This window comes from Nelumbo lutea, chromosome 2 (assembly GCF_056320005.1).
Source record: "Nelumbo lutea isolate HS-2025 chromosome 2, American lotus-T2T, whole genome shotgun sequence".
Lineage (NCBI taxonomy): Eukaryota > Viridiplantae > Streptophyta > Magnoliopsida > Proteales > Nelumbonaceae > Nelumbo > Nelumbo lutea.
The window spans coordinates 82,251,021-82,268,330 of record NC_142685.1 but is presented as its reverse complement, the minus strand read 5'-3'; positions in this window follow the sequence as shown (position 1 = coordinate 82,268,330).

Below are 17,310 nucleotides of genomic sequence, written 5' to 3'. Positions count from 1 at the left end.
GAGAGAAATAACTTATTAGATAAATAAATTATTAATTACTTGAAATGTTTAATAAATTAAATAAATAGGAATCTATGGATAACAATTTATTTAATTTTGTACAAAAATTAATGATTAATTTTTTTTAGTAAAATAAATTAATAAAATCTCATTTATTATTGGGACAAGGCAGGTACACCTATCGCACACCTGACCAAACATATTGATTGCCCTAAAAAAAGGCTCCGGGATGAGAGAAAACTAATTTGTTAGAAAAATAATACATTGATTAAGAATTTAGTAAATTAAGTAAATAGAAATCTATGGATAATAATTTACTTAATTTTGTAAAATAGATAAATCAATTAGCAATAAATAAATAAATATTCACTTGTGATTGGTGCAAGACTGATCCAAACTCTCGAAATCCAAACCCACACCATTGACAACCATAAATATTGGTCACGGATTGAATTAAATAAAAAAATTATGGAGAATAATCTTTTTAATCTATTAAAACAAAAAATGAATAAATTAATTTAGTAAAAAAAATTAAAAAATTTTCAGTTATTATTGGGACAAGACATGTATAGCATATCCGACACAAGAACTAATCCGTTGATAGTCTTAAAAAGGGAGAGAGAAAGAGAAATACTTTGTTCATAAATTAAATCACTAATTAGTTTAATTATTTATTTAATTAAATAAATAAAATCTATGGATAATGATTTACTAACTTTTGGTAAAATAAATAAATATCCAAACTATCCAGATCTAAACCCAATCCATTGACAACCCTAAATATGTAACTCGCAAAGAGGGAGAGATGGAGAGAGAGAGAGAGAGAAAATTTGTTTATGAAGTAAATAATTTAGAAAAATCAATAAATATTTTTTTTAACTTAATAGAATAACAATATAAATAATTAGGTGACAAAATGAGAGAGAAACAAATAATTTCCTCACCGTTCTTTGGTCTCTATATGAACGTCAGGCTCCTGCTCATAATCTAGGCCCATAGTTCGATCTAGACTCAGACTTGGGCATAAATATGTTATATTGATATAAACGAAATCCCAATCCAACCCAGCCCGAATAGTTAATAATTTTAATAGCAAATGAAACCAAACCTATTGATAGCCCTAAATATTTGGCTCAGGGAGAGAGATTGAAATAATTTAATAGTTAAATAAATTATTAATCACATGAATAATTTGGTAAATTCAATAAATATAAATATATGGACAATACCTTACTTAATTTTGTAAAATAAACAAATCAATAATTGAATTTAATAAAATAACTAAATATTCATTTATTATTGTTGTCGGGATAAATCGAATAAATAAAAGTTTATACATAATAATGTATCTAATGTATTGGTTTAATAAAATAAGTAAATAAATAAAATTTAAATATGGGACGTGATAAATACATGCTACACCACACTAGACCTAACTCCTTGATAACCAAAAAATAACAATCAAGAGAGAGAAAAATAAATTATTAATTAATTAATTAAACTGAATAATATTATATATATATATATAATGACTCAATACACTTAGTAAAATAATAAATAAACATCCAATTGATCTAAATGTAAATTTAATAAATAAAAATCGATGGATAATAACTTACATAATTTTGTAAAATATATAAATGAATAATTTAATTTACTAAAATAAATAAAATATCCAAGCTACGTAGAACAAACCCCACCCATTGACAACCTTTAAATGTTGGACACAGAATAGTAATGAAGAGAGTTAGGCAAAAAAATAAGATAAATAGTTAGCTTTTCATTAATGGCATCATTGTAAATAGTTACAAGTTAGCAACAAATAAGGAAGAGATATTTCTAGGAAATGAGAGAAACAAAGAATAAAATTTCCTTACCACAATCCGGGATTTATATGATCAGGCACACTCTAAATCTCAGCTTGATGATTGGCCTAAGCTTAGACTTGGGCTTTAATAAGTTATGTTGATATAAAGGTAGAGGCCAAACTAAACGTGGCCCGAGCAACCAATCCTATCCTATTGATAACCCTAAATATTGGGCTCAGTTTGGGTGGGGGGGGGGGGAACAGAGAGAGAAAGAGAGAAATAACTTATTAGTTAAATAAATTATTAATTACTTGAAATGTTTAATAAATTAAATAAATAGGAATCTATGGATAACAATTTATTTAATTTTGTACAAAAATTAATGATTAATTTTTTTTAGTAAAATAAATTAATAAAATCTCATTTATTATTGGGACAAGGCAGGTACACCTATCGCACACCTGACCAAACATATTGATTGCCCTAAAAATAGGCTCCGGGATGAGAGAAAACTAATTTGTTAGAAAAATAATTCATTGATTAAGAATTTAGTAAATTAAGTAAATAGAAATCTATGGATAATAATTTACTTAATTTTGTAAAATAGATAAATCAATTAGCAATAAATAAATAAATATTCACTTGTGATTGGTGCAAGACTGATCCAAACTCTCGAAATCCAAACCCACACCATTGACAACCATAAATATTGGTCACGGATTGAATTAAATAAAAAAATTATGGAGAATAATCTTTTTAATCTATTAAAACAAAAAATGAATAAATTAATTTAGTAAAAAAAATTAAAAAATTTTCAGTTATTATTGGGACAAGACATGTATAGCATATCCGACACAAGAACTAATCCGTTGATAGTCTTAAAAAGGGAGAGAGAAAGAGAAATACTTTGTTCATAAATTAAATCACTAATTAGTTTAATTATTTATTTAATTAAATAAATAAAATCTATGGATAATGATTTACTAACTTTTGGTAAAATAAATAAATATCCAAACTATCCAGATCTAAACCCAATCCATTGACAACCCTAAATATGTAACTCGCAAAGAGGGAGAGATGGAGAGAGAGAGAGAGAGAGAAAATTTGTTTATGAAGTAAATAATTTAGAAAAATCAATAAATATTTTTTTTAACTTAATAGAATAACAATATAAATAATTAGGTGACAAAATGAGAGAGAAACAAATAATTTCCTCACCGTTCTTTGGTCTCTATATGAACGTCAGGCTCCTGCTCATAATCTAGGCCCATAGTTCGATCTAGACTCAGACTTGGGCATAAATATGTTATATTGATATAAACGAAATCCCAATCCAACCCAGCCCGAATAGTTAATAATTTTAATAGCAAATGAAACCAAACCTATTGATAGCCCAAAATATTTGGCTCAGGGAGAGAGATTGAAATAATTTAATAGTTAAATAAATTATTAATCACATGAATAATTTGGTAAATTCAATAAATATAAATATATGGACAATACCTTACTTAATTTTGTAAAATAAACAAATCAATAATTGAATTTAATAAAATTACTAAATATTCATTTATTATTGTTGTCGGGATAAATCGAATAAATAAAAGTTTATACATAATAATGTATCTAATGTATTGGTTTAATAAAATAAGTAAATAAATAAAATTTAAATAATTTTTGGGACGTGATAAATACATGCTACACCACACTAGACCTAACTCCTTGATAACCAAAAAATAACAATCAAGAGAGAGAAAAATAAATTATTAATTAATTAATTAAACTAAATAATATTATATATATATATAATGACTCAATACACTTAGTAAAATAATAAATAAACATCCAATTGATCTAAATGTAAATTTAATAAATAAAAATCGATGGATAATAACTTACATAATTTTGTAAAATATATAAATGAATAATTTAATTTACTAAAATAAATAAAATATCCAAGCTACGTAGAACAAACCCCACCCATTGACAACCTTTAAATGTTGGACACAGAATAGTAATGAAGAGAGTTAGGCAAAAAAATAAGATAAATAGTTAGCTTTTCATTAATGGCATCATTGTAAATAGTTACAAGTTAGCAACAAATAAGGAAGAGATATTTCTAGGAAATGAGAGAAACAAAGAATAAAATTTCCTTACCACAATCCGGGATTTATATGATCAGGCACACTCTAAATCTCAGCTTGATGATTGGCCTAAGCTTAGACTTGGGCTTTAATAAGTTATGTTGATATAAAGGTAGAGGCCAAACTAAACGTGGCCCGAGAAACCAATCCTATCCTATTGATAACCCTAAATATTGGGCTCAGTTTGGGTGGGGGGGGGGGGGGAACAGAGAGAGAAAGAGAGAAATAACTTATTAGTTAAATAAATTATTAATTACTTGAAATGTTTAATAACTTAAATAAATAGGAATCTATGGATAACAATTTATTTAATTTTGTACAAAAATTAATGATTAATTTGTTTTAGTAAAATAAATTAATAAAATCTCATTTATTATTGGGACAAGGCAGGTACACCTATCGCACACCTGACCAAACATATTCATTGCCCTAAAAAAAGGCTCCGGGATGAGAGAAAACTAATTTGTTAGAAAAATAATACATTGATTAAGAATTTAGTAAATTAAGTAAATAGAAATCTATGGATAATAATTTACTTAATTTTGTAAAATAGATAAATCAATTAGCAATAAATAAATAAATATTCACTTGTTATTGGTGCAAGACTGATCCAAACTCTCGAAATCCAAACCCACACCATTGACAACCATAAATATTGGTCACGGATTGAATTAAATAAAAAAATTATGGAGAATAATCTTTTTAATCTATTAAAACAAAAAATGAATAAATTAATTTAGTAAAAAAAATTAAAAAATTTTCAGTTATTATTGGGACAAGACATGTATAGCATATCCGACACAAGAACTAATCCGTTGATAGTCTTAAAAAGGGAGAGAGAAAGAGAAATACTTTGTTCATAAATTAAATCACTAATTAGTTTAATTATTTATTTAATTAAATAAATAAAATCTATGGATAATGATTTACTAACTTTTGGTAAAATAAATAAATATCCAAACTATCCAGATCTAAACCCAATCCATTGACAACCCTAAATATGTAACTCGCAAAGAGGGAGAGATGGAGAGAGAGAGAGAGAGAGAAAATTTGTTTATGAAGTAAATAATTTAGAAAAATCAATAAATTTTTTTTTTAACTTAATAGAATAACAATATAAATAATTAGGTGACAAAATGAGAGAGAAACAAATAATTTCCTCACCGTTCTTTGGTCTCTATATGAACGTCAGGCTCCTGCTCATAATCTAGGCCCATAGTTCGATCTAGACTCAGACTTGGGCATAAATATGTTATATTGATATAAACGAAATCCCAATCCAACCCAGCCCGAATAGTTAATAATTTTAATAGCAAATGAAACCAAACCTATTGATAGCCCTAAATATTTGGCTCAGGGAGAGAGATTGAAATAATTTAATAGTTAAATAAATTATTAATCACATGAATAATTTGGTAAATTCAATAAATATAAATATATGGACAATACCTTACTTAATTTTGTAAAATAAACAAATCAATAATTGAATTTAATAAAATAACTAAATATTCATTTATTATTGTTGTCGGGATAAATCGAATAAATAAAAGTTTATACATAATAATGTATCTAATGTATTGGTTTAATAAAATAAGTAAATAAATAAAATTTAAATATGGGACGTGATAAATACATGCTACACCACACTAGACCTAACTCCTTGATAACCAAAAAATAACAATCAAGAGAGAGAAAAATAAATTATTAATTAATTAATTAAACTGAATAATATTATATATATATATAATGACACAATACACTTAGTAAAATAATAAATAAACATCCAATTGATCTAAATGTAAATTTAATAAATAAAAATCGATGGATATTAACTTACATAATTTTGTAAAATATATAAATGAATAATTTAATTTACTAAAATAAATAAAATATCCAAGCTACGAAGAACAAACCCCACCCATTGACAACCTTTAAATGTTGGACACAGAATAGTAATGAAGAGAGTTAGGCAAAAAAATAAGATAAATAGTTAGCTTTTCATTAATGGCATCATTGTAAATAGTTACAAGTTAGCAACAAATAAGGAAGAGATATTTCTAGGAAATGAGAGAAACAAAGAATAAAATTTCCTTACCACAATCCGGGATTTATATGATCAGGCACACTCTAAATCTCAGCTTGATGATTGGCCTAAGCTTAGACTTGGGCTTTAATAAGTTATGTTGATATAAAGGTAGAGGCCAAACTAAACGTGGCCCGAGCAACCAATCCTATCCTATTAATAACCCTAAATATTGGGCTCAGTTTGGGTGGGGGGGGGGGGGAACAGAGAGAGAAAGAGAGAAATAACTTATTAGTTAAATAAATTATTAATTACTTGAAATGTTTAATAAATTAAATAAATAGGAATCTATGGATAACAATTTATTTAATTTTGTACAAAAATTAATGATTAATTTTTTTTAGTAAAATAAATTAATAAAATCTCATTTATTATTGGGACAAGGCAGGTACACCTATCGCACACCTGACCAAACATATTGATTGCCCTAAAAAAAGGCTCCGGGATGAGAGAAAACTAATTTGTTAGAAAAATAATACATTGATTAAGAATTTAGTAAATTAAGTAAATAGAAATCTATGGATAATAATTTACTTAATTTTGTAAAATAGATAAATCAATTAGCAATAAATAAATAAATATTCACTTGTTATTGGTGCAAGACTGATCCAAACTCTCGAAATCCAAACCCACACCATTGACAACCATAAATATTGGTCACGGATTGAATTAAATAAAAAAATTATGGAGAATAATCTTTTTAATCTATTAAAACAAAAAATGAATAAATTAATTTAGTAAAAAAAATTAAAAAATTTTCAGTTATTATTGGGACAAGACATGTATAGCATATCCGACACAAGAACTAATCCGTTGATAGTCTTAAAAAGGGAGAGAGAAAGAGAAATACTTTGTTCATAAATTAAATCACTAATTAGTTTAATTATTTATTTAATTAAATAAATAAAATCTATGGATAATGATTTACTAACTTTTGGTAAAATAAATAAATATCCAAACTATCCAGATCTAAACCCAACCCATTGACAACCCTAAATATGTAACTCGCAAAGAGGGAGAGATGGAGAGAGAGAGAGAGAGAAAATTTGTTTATGAAGTAAATAATTTAGAAAAATCAATAAATATTTTTTTTAACTTAATAGAATAACAATATAAATAATTAGGTGACAAAATGAGAGAGAAACAAATAATTTCCTCACCGTTCTTTGGTCTCTATATGAACGTCAGGCTCCTGCTCATAATCTAGGCCCATAGTTCGATCTAGACTCAGACTTGGGCATAAATATGTTATATTGATATAAACGAAATCCCAATCCAACCCAGCCCGAATAGTTAATAATTTTAATAGCAAATGAAACCAAACCTATTGATAGCCCTAAATATTTGGCTCAGGGAGAGAGATTGAAATAATTTAATAGTTAAATAAATTATTAATCACATGAATAATTTGGTAAATTCAATAAATATAAATATATGGACAATACCTTACTTAATTTTGTAAAATAAACAAATCAATAATTGAATTTAATAAAATAACTAAATATTCATTTATTATTGTTGTCGGGATAAATCGAATAAATAAAAGTTTATACATAATAATGTATCTAATGTATTGGTTTAATAAAATAAGTAAATAAATAAAATTTAAATATGGGACGTGATAAATACATACTACACCACACTAGACCTAACTCCTTGATAACCAAAAAATAACAATCAAGAGAGAGAAAAATAAATTATTAATTAATTAATTAAACTGAATAATATTATATATATATATATATAATGACTCAATACACTTAGTAAAATAATAAATAAACATCCAATTGATCTAAATGTAAATTTAATAAATAAAAATCGATGGATAATAACTTACATAATTTTGTAAAATATATAAATGAATAATTTAATTTACTAAAATAAATAAAATATCCAAGCTACGTAGAACAAACCCCACCCATTGACAACCTTTAAATGTTGGACACAGAATAGTAATGAAGAGAGTTAGGCAAAAAAATAAGATAAATAGTTAGCTTTTCATTAATGGCATCATTGTAAATAGTTACAAGTTAGCAACAAATAAGGAAGAGATATTTCTAGGAAATGAGAGAAACAAAGAATAAAATTTCCTTACCACAATCCGGGATTTATATGATCAGGCACACTCTAAATCTCAGCTTGATGATTGGCCTAAGCTTAGACTTGGGCTTTAATAAGTTATGTTGATATAAAGGTAGAGGCCAAACTAAACGTGGCCCGAGCAACCAATCCTATCCTATTGATAACCCTAAATATTGGGCTCAGTTTGGGTGGGGGGGGGGGAACAGAGAGAGAAAGAGAGAAATAACTTATTAGTTAAATAAATTATTAATTACTTGAAATGTTTAATAAATTAAATAAATAGGAATCTATGGATAACAATTTATTTAATTTTGTACAAAAATTAATGATTAATTTTTTTTAGTAAAATAAATTAATAAAATCTCATTTATTATTGGGACAAGGCAGGTACACCTATCGCACACCTGACCAAACATATTCATTGCCCTAAAAATAGGCTCCGGGATGAGAGAAAACTAATTTGTTAGAAAAATAATTCATTGATTAAGAATTTAGTAAATTAAGTAAATAGAAATCTATGGATAATAATTTACTTAATTTTGTAAAATAGATAAATCAATTAGCAATAAATAAATAAATATTCACTTGTGATTGGTGCAAGACTGATCCAAACTCTCGAAATCCAAACCCACACCATTGACAACCATAAATATTGGTCACGGATTGAATTAAATAAAAAAATTATGGAGAATAATCTTTTTAATCTATTAAAACAAAAAATGAATAAATTAATTTAGTAAAAAAAATTAAAAAATTTTCAGTTATTATTGGGACAAGACATGTATAGCATATCCGACACAAGAACTAATCCGTTGATAGTCTTAAAAAGGGAGAGAGAAAGAGAAATACTTTGTTCATAAATTAAATCACTAATTAGTTTAATTATTTATTTAATTAAATAAATAAAATCTATGGATAATGATTTACTAACTTTTGGTAAAATAAATAAATATCCAAACTATCCAGATCTAAACCCAATCCATTGACAACCCTAAATATGTAACTCGCAAAGAGGGAGAGATGGAGAGAGAGAGAGAGAGAGAAAATTTGTTTATGAAGTAAATAATTTAGAAAAATCAATAAATATTTTTTTTAACTTAATAGAATAACAATATAAATAATTAGGTGACAAAATGAGAGAGAAACAAATAATTTCCTCACCGTTCTTTGGTCTCTATATGAACGTCAGGCTCCTGCTCATAATCTAGGCCCATAGTTCGATCTAGACTCAGACTTGGGCATAAATATGTTATATTGATATAAACGAAATCCCAATCCAACCCAGCCCGAATAGTTAATAATTTTAATAGCAAATGAAACCAAACCTATTGATAGCCCTAAATATTTGGCTCAGGGAGAGAGATTGAAATAATTTAATAGTTAAATAAATTATTAATCACATGAATAATTTGGTAAATTCAATAAATATAAATATATGGACAATACCTTACTTAATTTTGTAAAATAAACAAATCAATAATTGAATTTAATAAAATTACTAAATATTCATTTATTATTGTTGTCGGGATAAATCGAATAAATAAAAGTTTATACATAATAATGTATCTAATGTATTGGTTTAATAAAATAAGTAAATAAATAAAATTTAAATAATTTTTGGGACGTGATAAATACATGCTACACCACACTAGACCTAACTCCTTGATAACCAAAAAATAACAATCAAGAGAGAGAAAAATAAATTATTAATTAATTAATTAAACTAAATAATATTATATATATATATAATGACTCAATACACTTAGTAAAATAATAAATAAACATCCAATTGATCTAAATGTAAATTTAATAAATAAAAATCGATGGATAATAACTTACATAATTTTGTAAAATATATAAATGAATAATTTAATTTACTAAAATAAATAAAATATCCAAGCTACGTAGAACAAACCCCACCCATTGACAACCTTTAAATGTTGGACACAGAATAGTAATGAAGAGAGTTAGGCAAAAAAATAAGATAAATAGTTAGCTTTTCATTAATGGCATCATTGTAAATAGTTACAAGTTAGCAACAAATAAGGAAGAGATATTTCTAGGAAATGAGAGAAACAAAGAATAAAATTTCCTTACCACAATCCGGGATTTATATGATCAGGCACACTCTAAATCTCAGCTTGATGATTGGCCTAAGCTTAGACTTGGGCTTTAATAAGTTATGTTGATATAAAGGTAGAGGCCAAACTAAACGTGGCCCGAGCAACCAATCCTATCCTATTGATAACCCTAAATATTGGGCTCAGTTTGGGTGGGGGGGGGGGGAACAGAGAGAGAAAGAGAGAAATAACTTATTAGTTAAATAAATTATTAATTACTTGAAATGTTTAATAACTTAAATAAATAGGAATCTATGGATAACAATTTATTTAATTTTGTACAAAAATTAATGATTAATTTGTTTTAGTAAAATAAATTAATAAAATCTCATTTATTATTGGGACAAGGCAGGTACACCTATCGCACACCTGACCAAACATATTGATTGCCCTAAAAATAGGCTCCGGGATGAGAGAAAACTAATTTGTTAGAAAAATAATTCATTGATTATGAATTTAGTAAATTAAGTAAATAGAAATCTATGGATAATAATTTACTTAATTTTGTAAAATAGATAAATCAATTAGCAATAAATAAATAAATATTCACTTGTGATTGGTGCAAGACTGATCCAAACTCTCGAAATCCAAACCCACACCAATGACAACCATAAATATTGGTCACGGATTGAATTAAATAAAAAAATTATGGAGAATAATCTTTTTAATCTATTAAAACAAAAAATGAATAAATTAATTTAGTAAAAAAAATTAAAAAATTTTCAGTTATTATTGGGACAAGACATGTATAGCATATCCGACACAAGAACTAATCCGTTGATAGTCTTAAAAAGGGAGAGAGAAAGAGAAATACTTTGTTCATAAATTAAATCACTAATTAGTTTAATTATTTATTTAATTAAATAAATAAAATCTATGGATAATGATTTACTAACTTTTGGTAAAATAAATTATTATCCAAACTATCCAGATCTAAACCCAATCCATTGACAACCCTAAATATGTAACTCGCAAAGAGGGAGAGATGGAGAGAGAGAGAGAGAGAAAATTTGTTTATGAAGTAAATAATTTAGAAAAATCAATAAATATTTTTTTTAACTTAATAGAATAACAATATAAATAATTAGGTGACAAAATGAGAGAGAAACAAATAATTTCCTCACCGTTCTTTGGTCTCTATATGAACGTCAGGCTCCTGCTCATAATCTAGGCCCATAGTTCGATCTAGACTCAGACTTGGGCATAAATATGTTATATTGATATAAACGAAATCCCAATCCAACCCAGCCCGAATAGTTAATAATTTTAATAGCAAATGAAACCAAACCTATTGATAGCCCTAAATATTTGGCTCAGGGAGAGAGATTGAAATAATTTAATAGTTAAATAAATTATTAATCACATGAATAATTTGGTAAATTCAATAAATATAAATATATGGACAATACCTTACTTAATTTTGTAAAATAAACAAATCAATAATTGAATTTAATAAAATTACTAAATATTCATTTATTATTGTTGTCGGGATAAATCGAATAAATAAAAGTTTATACATAATAATGTATCTAATGTATTGGTTTAATAAAATAAGTAAATAAATAAAATTTAAATAATTTTTGGGACGTGATAAATACATGCTACACCACACTAGACCTAACTCCTTGATAACCAAAAAATAACAATCAAGAGAGAGAAAAATAAATTATTAATTAATTAATTAAACTAAATAATATTATATATATATATAATGACTCAATACACTTAGTAAAATAATAAATAAACATCCAATTGATCTAAATGTAAATTTAATAAATAAAAATCGATGGATAATAACTTACATAATTTTGTAAAATATATAAATGAATAATTTAATTTACTAAAATAAATAAAATATCCAAGCTACGTAGAACAAACCCCACCCATTGACAACCTTTAAATGTTGGACACAGAATAGTAATGAAGAGAGTTAGGCAAAAAAATAAGATAAATAGTTAGCTTTTCATTAATGGCATCATTGTAAATAGTTACAAGTTAGCAACAAATAAGGAAGAGATATTTCTAGGAAATGAGAGAAACAAAGAATAAAATTTCCTTACCACAATCCGGGATTTATATGATCAGGCACACTCTAAATCTCAGCTTGATGATTGGCCTAAGCTTAGACTTGGGCTTTAATAAGTTATGTTGATATAAAGGTAGAGGCCAAACTAAACGTGGCCCGAGCAACCAATCCTATCCTATTGATAACCCTAAATATTGGGCACAGTTTGGGTGGGGGGGGGGGAACAGAGAGAGAAAGAGAGAAATAACTTATTAGTTAAATAAATTATTAATTACTTGAAATGTTTAATAAATTAAATAAATAGGAATCTATGGATAACAATTTATTTAATTTTGTACAAAAATTAATGATTAATTTTTTTTAGTAAAATAAATTAATAAAATCTCATTTATTATTGGGACAAGGCAGGTACACCTATCGCACACCTGACCAAACATATTGATTGCCCTAAAAATAGGCTCCGGGATGAGAGAAAACTAATTTGTTAGAAAAATAATTCATTGATTAAGAATTTAGTAAATTAAGTAAATAGAAATCTATGGATAATAATTTACTTAATTTTGTAAAATAGATAAATCAATTAGCAATAAATAAATAAATATTCACTTGTGATTGGTGCAAGACTGATCCAAACTCTCGAAATCCAAACCCACACCATTGACAACCATAAATATTGGTCACGGATTGAATTAAATAAAAAAATTATGGAGAATAATCTTTTTAATCTATTAAAACAAAAAATGAATAAATTAATTTAGTAAAAAAAATTAAAAAATTTTCAGTTATTATTGGGACAAGACATGTATAGCATATCCGACACAAGAACTAATCCGTTGATAGTCTTAAAAAGGGAGAGAGAAAGAGAAATACTTTGTTCATAAATTAAATCACTAATTAGTTTAATTATTTATTTACTTAAATAAATAAAATCTATGGATAATGATTTACTAACTTTTGGTAAAATAAATAAATATCCAAACTATCCAGATCTAAACCCAATCCATTGACAACCCTAAATATGTAACTCGCAAAGAGGGAGAGATGGAGAGAGAGAGAGAGAGAGAGAAAATTTGTTTATGAAGTAAATAATTTAGAAAAATCAATAAATATTTTTTTTAACTTAATAGAATAACAATATAAATAATTAGGTGACAAAATGAGAGAGAAACAAATAATTTCCTCACCGTTCTTTGGTCTCTATATGAACGTCAGGCTCCTGCTCATAATCTAGGCCCATAGTTCGATCTAGACTCAGACTTGGGCATAAATATGTTATATTGATATAAACGAAATCCCAATCCAACCCAGCCCGAATAGTTAATAATTTTAATAGCAAATGAAACCAAACCTATTGATAGCCCTAAATATTTGGCTCAGGGAGAGAGATTGAAATAATTTAATAGTTAAATAAATTATTAATCACATGAATAATTTGGTAAATTCAATAAATATAAATATATGGACAATACCTTACTTAATTTTGTAAAATAAACAAATCAATAATTGAATTTAATAAAATAACTAAATATTCATTTATTATTGTTGTCGGGATAAATCGAATAAATAAAAGTTTATACATAATAATGTATCTAATGTATTGGTTTAATAAAATAAGTAAATAAATAAAATTTAAATATGGGACGTGATAAATACATGCTACACCACACTAGACCTAACTCCTTGATAACCAAAAAATAACAATCAAGAGAGAGAAAAATAAATTATTAATTAATTAATTAAACTAAATAATATTATATATATATATAATATAATGACTCAATACACTTAGTAAAATAATAAATAAACATCCAATTGATCTAAATGTAAATTTAATAAATAAAAATCGATGGATAATAACTTACATAATTTTGTAAAATATATAAATGAATAATTTAATTTACTAAAATAAATAAAATATCCAAGCTACGTAGAACAAACCCCACCCATTGACAACCTTTAAATGTTGGACACAGAATAGTAATGAAGAGAGTTAGGCAAAAAAATAAGATAAATAGTTAGCTTTTCATTAATGGCATCATTGTAAATAGTTACAAGTTAGCAACAAATAAGGAAGAGATATTTCTAGGAAATGAGAGAAACAAAGAATAAAATTTCCTTACCACAATCCGGGATTTATATGATCAGGCACACTCTAAATCTCAGCTTGATGATTGGCCTAAGCTTAGACTTGGGCTTTAATAAGTTATGTTGATATAAAGGTAGAGGCCAAACTAAACGTGGCCCGAGCAACCAATCCTATCCTATTGATAACCCTAAATATTGGGCTCAGTTTGGGTGGGGGGGGGGGGAATAGAGAGAGAAAGAGAGAAATAACTTATTAGTTAAATAAATTATTAATTACTTGAAATGTTTAATAAATTAAATAAATAGGAATCTATGGATAACAATTTATTGAATTTTGTACAAAAATTAATGATTAATTTGTTTTAGTAAAATAAATTAATAAAATCTCATTTATTATTGGGACAAGGCAGGTACACCTATCGCACACCTGACCAAACATATTGATTGCCCTAAAAATAGGCTCCGGGATGAGAGAAAACTAATTTGTTAGAAAAATAATTCATTGATTAAGAATTTAGTAAATTAAGTAAATAGAAATCTATGGATAATAATTTACTTAATTTTGTAAAATAGATAAATCAATTAGCAATAAATAAATAAATATTCACTTGTGATTGGTGCAAGACTGATCCAAACTCTCGAAATCCAAACCCACACCATTGACAACCATAAATATTGGTCACGGATTGAATTAAATAAAAAAATTATGGAGAATAATCTTTTTAATCTATTAAAACAAAAAATGAATAAATTAATTTAGTAAAAAAAATTAAAAAATTTTCAGTTATTATTGGGACAAGACATGTATAGCATATCCGACACAAGAACTAATCCGTTGATAGTCTTAAAAAGGGAGAGAGAAAGAGAAATACTTTGTTCATAAATTAAATCACTAATTAGTTTAATTATTTATTTAATTAAATAAATAAAATCTATGGATAATGATTTACTAACTTTTGGTAAAATAAATAAATATCCAAACTATCCAGATCTAAACCCAATCCATTGACAACCCTAAATATGTAACTCGCAAAGAGGGAGAGATGGAGAGAGAGAGAGAGAGAGAAAATTTGTTTATGAAGTAAATAATTTAGAAAAATCAATAAATATTTTTTTTTAACTTAATAGAATAACAATATAAATAATTAGGTGACAAAATGAGAGAGAAACAAATAATTTCCTCACCGTTCTTTGGTCTCTATATGAACGTCAGGCTCCTGCTCATAATCTAGGCCCATAGTTCGATCTAGACTCAGACTTGGGCATAAATATGTTATATTGATATAAACGAAATCCCAATCCAACCCAGCCCGAATAGTTAATAATTTTAATAGCAAATGAAACCAAACCTATTGATAGCCCTAAATATTTGGCTCAGGGAGAGAGATTGAAATAATTTAATAGTTAAATAAATTATTAATCACATGAATAATTTGGTAAATTCAATAAATATAAATATATGGACAATACCTTACTTAATTTTGTAAAATAAACAAATCAATAATTGAATTTAATAAAATAACTAAATATTCATTTATTATTGTTGTCGGGATAAATCGAATAAATAAAAGTTTATACATAATAATGTATCTAATGTATTGGTTTAATAAAATAAGTAAATAAATAAAATTTAAATAATTATAGGGACGTGATAAATACATGCTACACCACACTAGACCTAACTCCTTGATAACCAAAAAATAACAATCAAGAGAGAGAAAAATAAATTATTAATTAATTAATTAAACTAAATAATATTATATATATATATAATGACTCAATACACTTAGTAAAATAATAAATAAACATCCAATTGATCTAAATGTAAATTTAATAAATAAAAATCGATGGATAATAACTTACATAATTTTGTAAAATATATAAATGATTAATTTAATTTACTAAAATAAATAAAATATCCAAGCTACGTAGAACAAACCCCACCCATTGACAACCTTTAAATGTTGGACACAGAATAGTAATGAAGAGAGTTAGGCAAAAAAATAAGATAAATAGTTAGCTTTTCATTAATGGCATCATTGTAAATAGTTACAAGTTAGCAACAAATAAGGAAGAGATATTTCTAGGAAATGAGAGAAACAAAGAATAAAATTTCCTTACCACAATCCGGGATTTATATGATCAGGCACACTCTAAATCTCAGCTTGATGATTGGCCTAAGCTTAGACTTGGGCTTTAATAAGTTATGTTGATATAAAGGTAGAGGCCAAACTAAACGTGGCCCGAGAAACCAATCCTATCCTATTGATAACCCTAAATATTGGGCTCAGTTTGGGTGGGGGGGGGGGAATAGAGAGAGAAAGAGAGAAATAACTTATTAGTTAAATAAATTATTAATTACTTGAAATGTTTAATAAATTAAATAAATAGGAATCTATGGATAACAATTTATTTAATTTTGTACAAAAATTAATGATTAATTTGTTTTAGTAAAATAAATTAATAAAATCTCATTTATTATTGGGACAAGGCAGGTACACCTATCGCACACCTGACCAAACATATTGATTGCCCTAAAAATAGGCTCCGGGATGAGAGAAAACTAATTTGTTAGAAAAATAATTCATTGATTAAGAATTTAGTAAATTAAGTAAATAGAAATCTTTGGATAATAATTTACTTAATTTTGTAAAATAGATAAATCAATTAGCAATAAATAAATAAATATTCACTTGTGATTGGTGCAAGACTGATCCAAACTCTCGAAATCCAAACCCACACCATTGACAACCATAAATATTGGTCACGGATTGAATTAAATAAAAAAATTATGGAGAATAATCTTTTTAATCTATTAAAACAAAAAATGAATAAATTAATTTAGTAAAAAAAATTAAAAAATTTTCAGTTATTATTGGGACAAGACATGTATAGCATATCCGACACAAGAACTAATCCGTTGATAGTCTTAAAAAGGGAGAGAGAAAGAGAAATACTTTGTTCA